At 37.1% G+C, this 9,292-nt stretch overlaps 1 non-coding gene across 1 annotated transcript; it reads left to right on the forward strand.

The window, feature by feature from the left end:
• The first annotated feature begins 8,846 nt into the window (after positions 1–8,846).
• Positions 8,847–8,953, forward strand: LOC118160985. Its single transcript, XR_004747799.1, has one exon. It is a non-coding gene; the product is annotated as a U6 spliceosomal RNA (small nuclear RNA).
• The last annotated feature ends 339 nt before the right edge of the window (positions 8,954–9,292 follow it).

Raw genomic sequence — 9,292 nt, forward strand, 5'->3', positions numbered from 1 at the left:
CAGACTGGGAGTGTTATCCATGTTCACTCTTGTGAATTCACAAAAGTGCAATTGGCAGAGACTTTTACCGCCACTCGTAAGCATGTCTGAAATTCGACATCTTTCACAACTAGCTAGGTCTTCATTTACATTTAAAACAAAAGGAAGAGGAAACCACTAATAGGTGTACTTGCCAGTTGAATTGAAGAGGGGACAAGAGGGGAGGTGAAATGCAGGAGGAGGGGGAGACAACGGAGAACGATCTTTCTGTTCTGGTTATTTCCAGCCTTTTGATGGGAGGAAATATTTTTGTTTCCAGACAGGAAAACACAAATTGCTATCATTTAAAATAAATGAAGGTTCCCTACAAACCACAGCAGGGCTTTTTGTCTAGTTGTTTTTAAGGGATTCCTCTATGCCAGCAGTTTTAATGCTGGTTAAAAAGCTGACATTTGACCAGGTTCTGTTTTTCAACTGATGAGTTGTCACACTGCCTTGCGTGAGGGTTAATCCCCCATTGTGTTGTCTATGCCACTGCAAAGAACGACGTCAATAACAAATATGCAATTGCTGATAAAGCTTGTCTCTCCTAGAAAACCCCTGAGAGGCTTTGTCGAATGTTGATGGTTGTTTACTGCAGCAAAATGCTGAATGTCAATTTTATGGAAGTGATGTTTTGAAACTTTTCCTTTCCTCACAGTAAATCAGTTAGATTTCTCACTATTCCTTTACTACCCTTCATTATCCCTTTTGATAAGAGGGTTGGGGCTTTTGGTGGTAAACAGTAGTGGATGCTCAAAAGTAAATTTGATGTTCCCATCATTAGACCATACTTGAAATGCCCTGTCAGTGAAACTAATGAAATGGAGTGTCGTGACGTGAAACTAATCAGACATGAGACAACTTTAGGGGGAGCAGGAATGAGAGACCTGTAAAGATTTAAGCCAATCGTAGCACTCTCATTTTGCACCCTCTCCCTCAACAGCAAGGATTAATGCAAAGATGTAAGCACTCTGATCTTTTCTGGCAAGACTGTTGTAGAAATAATCAATTAACCTTGGGAGATCAAATTGACAGAGCTTAAGTGTGAAGTTATTTAAAATGCCAGATTATCTAGGCAGATGAATACATTTGTTGCAATACTAAAAGGAAAATGAAAGTATTTTTCCAAACTTCGTTTTTCTGAACTGATTTAACATTATTTCCCCAGGAGTCAACTCTGCCTTTTTCAGCGTGCACTTTAACACATTAAAACAAAATGAGATTTGATGTACTCCATAAAGAGACCAGCGATTTTTCTATCTTCCTTCTTGGAGTGGGAGGGTTATTATAGAAAATAGCTTATAGTAACCTCATGCTTTTAGCTCTTTACTTTTGTTTATTTGTCAATTTGATTATTTGGGTTTCTGTCTTCTGTAGTGATTTTGGTTGGTTTCCATTCTGGCTAAATCATCTGCTGCATCGTATATGGGGTAAAAATTGCTGGATGCTCCTTTTTAAAAATAAAAAGAATGTGAAATATTGTATAATATCAGCTATTTTTATCAAATACAAAAATCCAGTGAGATGTTCTTTAAACAATCAATTTAACTTCATTTAGTTTGAAGAGATGGGAATTTTATTTTTATGAAAATGCTTTAAGCTATGTTATTCAGACTAATAAACTACCTACTATTTTAACACATTGTAATAGGAAGAGGACGACATAATGTTCTACCAGCACCAGGCTGTAATTCTAGGCCTGTTGCTCCAAACTTTACTTGTAATCCAGCAAAATTTGTAACTATATGCGTAACGTAACCACACAAGAAATAGTATTACATATATGCTTAGAGGTAAGCACATGCATACAGGCTTAAATCTTTCCTTTAAAGAGAATTTGTGAACAACCTCATTGATAAAATTGGTGCAGATCTGCAGTTATGATAGCCCAAATTTATTACATCAATTTTGTATCAATTGTTTGGTTAAAGTGGAAAACTTGTTGCACTTTATCCCCTTATTCATTCATAATCTCATTCAATTGATCTCTGTTACTTTTTCTTTCTTCATTAATTTGTAATGTTGCAGCAATTTATATCAAACACAGAAATTTAATTAGCCAGCATACTAGAGTTAAACCTGATTTTTATTAGCTGAATATACATTTAAGTCCAAACTAAAGGGTACAAATTCATTTAAGTCATTAAGGAAACATTTGCACACAAAGACATAGAGGATTAACTGCAAAAGTGTAATGCGTAAACAAGCTCAGATTGATGAAATTTATCCAGTTGCACTTTGCTAGCAACCACAACATGTTCATAAATCGCCATTCCCAACTGTTCACCCACTAGCATTGGAGGTTACATAGCCCTAGTGAAATAAAGGAATATACGTGTGCACCCCAATCTCAGGCAAACTAAGACAGGCTATTTCAGGAGGTGCCAGTTGTGAGCTAACCCATCTGTTTTTGCCTGAATGAGGACAGGGAACATCCACGGAGCTCTTCTCCAAAGCTTCATTTCAGCTGATGGTGACAAGCTGTTGGGCATGCTGACATGACCATTTGGCTCCAGAAAGGACATCAGTCCACGTGTTCCTTCTTCCATTCCTTGAATATTTACCCTCTCTTCACTCAGTCTTCTTCCAGACCATGAAGCTGTCAGACTAAGAGGGAAGCTAGGACAAGAAGCAGAGGAGGCTTTTCTTGGGACTGACACCCATGACAGGATTTAAAAAAAAAAAAAAGGGGGAAAAACTAATATTAAAAGCAATGCTTGAAGAAGTAGTTGGGTAAGAAGCAGATGTTGGGGGAAATTAGACTTGGAAGAACTGAGAGAACAAGTCATTCAGAAGGTCTTGAGTTTTTACACAGAGGCAGAAGTGCTAGAAACTGTCAGAAAAGGGATAGCTTTTATTGGCAATGAGCCCTGGAAAGGGAGGATTACATGTCACAGATGCCATAACTATTGGCCAATCCCTGATTAAAAATATTCAACTCTCAGTCAAATGACTTCTTTATATGTTTGTCAGTGAGCACATGTCCTTTCTCGAGATTAAGACAGTGCATTAAACATGGAACTTTTTAAAGCCTATCATGGACCAGGAAACCGTTACAGTGTAGTCTGGACAAAGCAATTCATGGCAGCAGAAAATTACTAGCTGTTTTAGAAACTGTATGAAGTCTGCTTTGAAGGAGAAAATGGTTCTGTAGCAAATGACATGTCTCCCAAAAGATAGACCTGAAAGATCATTCAAAGACCAAAATCTTCTCTATGAAATTTGTTTATAGTGTAGTCCTAGAGGTATTCATCTTAATCCTGCATTTCAAAAATGCTGGAAAAGAAAACAAAATCTTTACTGATAGCAGACACTTTACTTTTGCACATAGCTCTGAGGACAGTGCAGTTACGGGTAATGAAGAAAACAGGTCAAAAACCCACTGATATGGACTGCTGAACTAGATGCAAGGAAAAGTCAAATTTTTAACTACTCTCCAGTGTGAAATTAGTCTGGAAACAACAAATTCAGGTCCTACTACTACTCAAAAAAAAAATATATCCCATATCCCTATCTTGGAAAAATGACCCTGGAAAGGACTTCAGGCATATGATGAGTAACACATTGAACATGTACACTCAGACTCTCAGTCTACTACTGTGGTACTGTGGTAAAGTACTAGTGTAGCTGTTCAGTTCATTAAGAAATGGGAGTAGAAAGTAGGATTGCTGGGAATGCTTTTCAGATCCTCTGCCTGGCTGTCATGTCCACGGTTCAAGAACAAGGATAATAAATTAGAGGTAATTCAAAGAAGAACCACAAGAATGCTTTAAAAGTTGGAAACATGATTTATAGCAAGAGGAGTTCAACTTGGTTAACTGAAAAGATATGTTTATAGGTGACTTGATGGCAGCCTGAAAGTATTCACGCAAAGAACAAAAATATGCTAACAGAGGACTCTTATGACAAGAATGTAAGCAAGTGAGAGAACTATGGCAGGAAATTCAAAAGCGATACATACAGTTTAAGAATAACATATTTGTCCTTAATAACATATTTGGCCCCTCAAACAAATTGTAGGCATAGTTTATTCTCCATCACTAGGAATTCTTACTTAAGACTTTTATAAAACAATCGCCCAAACATCAAATAAAACAGCCTACAAAGCTGTTCCTCCCAAAGCCATAACAGCTGACTCTAACTGCTCCTTCTGGCTTTACAATGTATGAAAATTCTAATCAGTAATAAATGAATTGAAACAATTAAAGACTTTACAAAATTAATTCTAGAAGAAAAAAGCAACAGTGCAACTTCTTTTGTTGTCCTGTGTTGCCATCACTTTCCTTGTTTTTTAAAATCCACTTCTCTATGGACCACAGTTCCTGGTATACAGAAGCATTATTCCATAGCAAATGGTGATAATGCATGTTTTTCTCTTCTATGTCCAGCTTCAGAACAGCACAACAGAAGTAACAGTACTTGCACCTCTCTTGGAAAACCTGCATTAAACAGTCTCCAACCATTGCAACATGGCCACACAAAGTGAGAAAAGCTCACATCAAAGGCACTAAGTCCCTGTGAATGTCCTAGGCAGTTTGTCCACCCATTCTTGGACAGCAAAACCACTATTCTGTAGTCCAACTTTGCAGAAAACCTTGCTCTGTGCTGTTTTGGCAAGTAACCACAAAAGGCAGCTGACAAAGTGCATGTCAGAATGCATAGCAATGACTCAGGGAACTCTGGTAATTTTAAAGGCAAGAATGTACTTTTCTACCACATGGCAAAGCCGTACAGAGGGAATTCCAAGTAGCATAAGTTGCAGGGAGCTGTGTGAAACCCCACAGCTTGAAGGTATGGACTCTCCTCCATGAATATAAGGGTGGAAACAATTTATGTACTGAAGATGTATCCTTGCTTTGAAAGGGATTCTTGCTGTTCCCTTTCTTTTCCATGCAAAGATGAGACAAGAGAAAGACAAGTCAGATCACAATCAGAAAGCAAACTGTGTTTTCTCTCCAACACTCCACTCTAAATGCATCACAGCAGACCTTCAACTGTACACACAGTCCCAAGAATAATGGGTAGTGGCCTTGCTGAAACCATCAGCATTACATTGCTACTTCAATATATACACTGATTATTTGCGGTCAAATCCTTAGGTGCATTAGGATCAGACTGGCTTCTGTATCAAGCAAGAATGCCTTTGCTGCTGTATCAAGCAAGAATGCCTTTGCTGCCTTCCTTTCATTATTACCATTACCATTATTACCATTTATTATGACCTTAGGGAACTACATCCTGCCAGCACATTTGTCCAGTCCAGGACTGATGGGTTTTGCCCTGGCAGATTCCCCTGGGATTATGTTTTACAATTTAATAATTCTAAAACTCCTAAGTGATTATTTTTCCCGAAGTAAATACAGTTTAGGAAAAATGGAGAATTATATGATCAGACTGCTTTTCCATGAACAAATACATCTGCTAGCATTTTTGTCTTTCAATTTTCTGCCATTGTAGCATGGAGTAGAAGGTCTTTGAGAGAGAAAAATCCTTATTCTAGGAAAGACGCTAACAAAAATAGCAAAGGAAGGTATGGAAAAATTAGCAATTGCATTCATAAAAATGAATGCTTCATTACAAGCTTCTGTGAAACGTGTAGATATAAATATGTTCCCCCACCACCCTGGGACATTGAAGAGCAATCTGTATAGCAATCCCAGTCAGCCTAACAGTCACTGCAAGTCCAAATATTAGGGATCTACTCCTGGAGACCTAGCTAGACCTGGTGACATCTCCCATAACAACAAATCTTCAATTAGCCTGTAGTTGCAAGTACAGTCAAAAGAATGACACTGAAGTGCACCAGGCTATTACAAGGAGCTTTTACTTGTGGCAGATTTTGCTTTTTGGAAGATCTGTGTGGGGTCAAACACAGTTACAATAGGAATTCAGGAAAGAAAATACTACAGATTCCCTCCTGTCAGGCTCTCATAAAAGCTAAGTTTTCATGTCAAGAAAAGTAATATGCATAATACTTTCTTTTACCTATCTACATATAATACCTGGGTGACATGTACCCTGTAAGCAAAATGTGGTTATCATCCTTAGTTCAATTCACTGTTACTAATTAATTTTACTTGTAGGTTAGTAAGCAGTCAGCCTTCTTGTGAAAGAGAGAACTTTGAGAACATGCTTATGTTAATTCAGCAACTAGTAGCATTCTAACATTTTGGAAAAATAATCTAATATTCTCTCAAGAAGGAATTTAACAAATAAAGTATGTAAGGTAGCAATAATATTTTACCTGTCAGACTTTCACTGGAGGAAATAGGGTTTCAGTGATGAGAACACTGAAAATTAAAGGTTAAAGGAACCGAATAACAAATAGAGAAAAAGAGGAGCAGGGTGAAAGAAGAAACGGTTAAAGGAGAAAAGTGTTTTGCAAGGCTTCAAAATAAAAGTAAGGTAATAGCAAGTTAGTGAATAAAAGGGTAAGAATCCAAGTTCTCTAATATAGAAGTGATGAACTGAGGCAGCAAGAGAAAGAATTAGAACAGAGAAGATTTAACATAATGTAGTTAGGAAAAAAAAAAAAAAAGACAAAAACTGTAGAGCACAAACAGCAGCAGAGAGAAGTGAATCAGTGGAGAAAGAAAAGAAGATGAAAACTGTAAACAAAAAAAAAAAAAAATGGATGACATTTGTCCATTTACAAAGCAGTCCACTGAAGGATGTAGGGCTAGACAATAAATAAATTACAGCTTGCCTTTCCTATAATTTTGTTTTACAAAATGACAAGAAAAGGCAAAGACAGACTTGAAATTAATTGAGAAACAAACGTATAGAAGTGGGTATGCTTAATAGCCTGAAAATGCTATGTATCCATTAAGTGTATTTTAGCTTGGATTCCTCAAAATGAGTAGCCCTATGCATTTTTACTCTTTAACTAGAGATTTTGCCAAGTCCAACCAAATTTGGCTGAGGAAGAGTGCTTCTGAGATATTCAGTGTTTACTTGTTTCAAGGAAGCAAGAAATCCAAATCAATCCCTACCCACCAATGACAGAAGATTGCAGTACACGCACAGATGTTCTCTTTTCTGCAACTAGTAAATAAATACCGCATGGTTAATAAGCACAGATGCAGCACAGCATCACCTGCAAGACATGCTGCCTCTTGTTCAGCTGGTAGTTGGAGACGCTAGAGGAAACTGGGGAAGGCTCATTAGGGATCTTAACCTGGGGAGCTGTGGGGAATGCCAGAGGGAAGGCAAAATACAGTGAAAGTGAGTGAGTAGAGAACTACAGTGTGGGGACATGGGAAAGGAAACTCCCTGAGGACCTCTGGAGGAGTTAAGGTTATTGTGGAGGGGAAGTCACAGGACACGGGGAGGAGAAGCAGAGCTCTTGCAGCCTGGTGCTGGAGGAATGTGGAGTGCAAATTAATAGGAAACCAGTCCACTGGTTTCCACTTCTGAAAAAACTTCTTTCCTCCATGTTCCCAGAGGCCTGACTAGTGTGTTGGTAAAAATTATATAGAATGAAATGCTGTTAGGCTATTTAATGCTTGCAAGCACTTAGAACAGTGTTTGAATGAATGGTTCATAAAGTATGGATTTGTAAATGAAAACTAGAAGAAGATGTATCACCTTCAAGGTGAAAAGACAATTTTCTCACCTTAGTTACACTGGTGTAAATCAAAATTAACACCAGGGTGAACTGATGTGAGAAGTTTTATAATCTTTGGCAAAAGATAAAACATGCACACACTGTACAATGATTTCCACATTTTATTATTTTAGCTATGTCAGGAAGTCTGGATATTCGCTTGTAAAGAATAGCTTCCACTTGCACTTAAAAAGAGAAAAAAAAAAAAAAAAAAAAGAGAGAGAGAAGTAACCAGAAGGTCATCAACAAGGGAGCTAGAGAATAATATATCATGAATAATGTATTAAATTATTTCAGTCTTTATCTATTAATGAATTATCTTCAATCATCTTATAATTCTCTTGAACGTATTTGTAATTCAAAAGTACTCCCCATGTAATTTCTCCAAAAAATTATTTCACTAAATTTTCCTTGGTCTTCTTGTGGATAGAAAGTAGCTGAAATTTGAGATTAATTAGTTTTTAATAGGCCATACAGAGTAGGAGTTACTGTTTCTGTCCCTTCATAAACCCATTTCTAAGAATCATGTTGCCTATACAGCACTAAACTTTTAACCATGAAATCTCTTCATCTAATATTTTGTTTAAATGTTCCATTTCCACCAGTACCCTGATATGATGTGTAGCGTACTAGGAAAATCACCGAAATTTACCACATAAGGACTACTGCCTGCTCTTGGCACAATTTCTTCTTCCTAAGTGAACACTTTCTGCTCTGAGTTTTCACTCATCTCTTGAAGAATTTAAGTGCTAAAGAATCAGAGAGAAACTTTTCTTTAGGAACACATCAAATGGTAGCAGTGTAGTCTCTTTATAGTCTCTCTCTCTCTTTTTTTTCCCTGTATCAGGCTATAAATAACTCCCAATGACCTTAAAGGGGGAATTGTTGTATCTTTGGTTGTCCCCATATGTAATACAAAAACATAAATTTTCATTCATACTAAGTAATACCTTTTACCCCAGTAACATTTTAAGATATTTTGAGTTGTGAGTGGTCTTTATCTTTACTTATAATACTTGACGTTATAACATCTATGATCATACCTATTTTGGAATCCTGCAGTCATAATATGAGTGACTGAAAAAGGCACAAAAAGATCAAAAAAACAGTCTATGCTGATGTTGTCTGTAGGACAAATATAAACAATCTGATTTTAGATACTTAGCTCAAACAAATCCCATCAGTGTGCAGAGATGTGCAGAGGTGCCTTCTGTATATTGTGCTCGCTTCAGCAGCACATATACTAAAATTGGAATGATACGGAGAAGATTAGCATGGCCCCTGCACAAGGATGACATGCAAATTCATGAAGTGTTCCATATATGACAATCCAGAAGCCTTTTCTGAAATGCCTAAGGATGTAGAAGTCTTAGTGATGTGGAAAATGTTAACATGAGTTGGTTCATTTTGAAACTCATTTTTTTATTATTGGTTGCAGTAAATGTCTGATAAGCCTGTGTTACTTGTCCAAACTCCACAAAACTGTAGAGGCACACCTCTTCCTGTGTCTTCAGCAATAACTTTTTGGCCCCTTGGCAACTGATGATATCCATCTGACATCTGCACATCTTTAATAATTTCTCAGGAATTAAAATATGTGTGCCCACCTGAGACAAACAGAAAAGAACATTCAAAAAATCATGAACTCCTACATTTTTGTCACAG

This window comes from Oxyura jamaicensis, chromosome 1, assembly GCF_011077185.1.
Source record: "Oxyura jamaicensis isolate SHBP4307 breed ruddy duck chromosome 1, BPBGC_Ojam_1.0, whole genome shotgun sequence".
NCBI lineage: Eukaryota > Metazoa > Chordata > Aves > Anseriformes > Anatidae > Oxyura > Oxyura jamaicensis.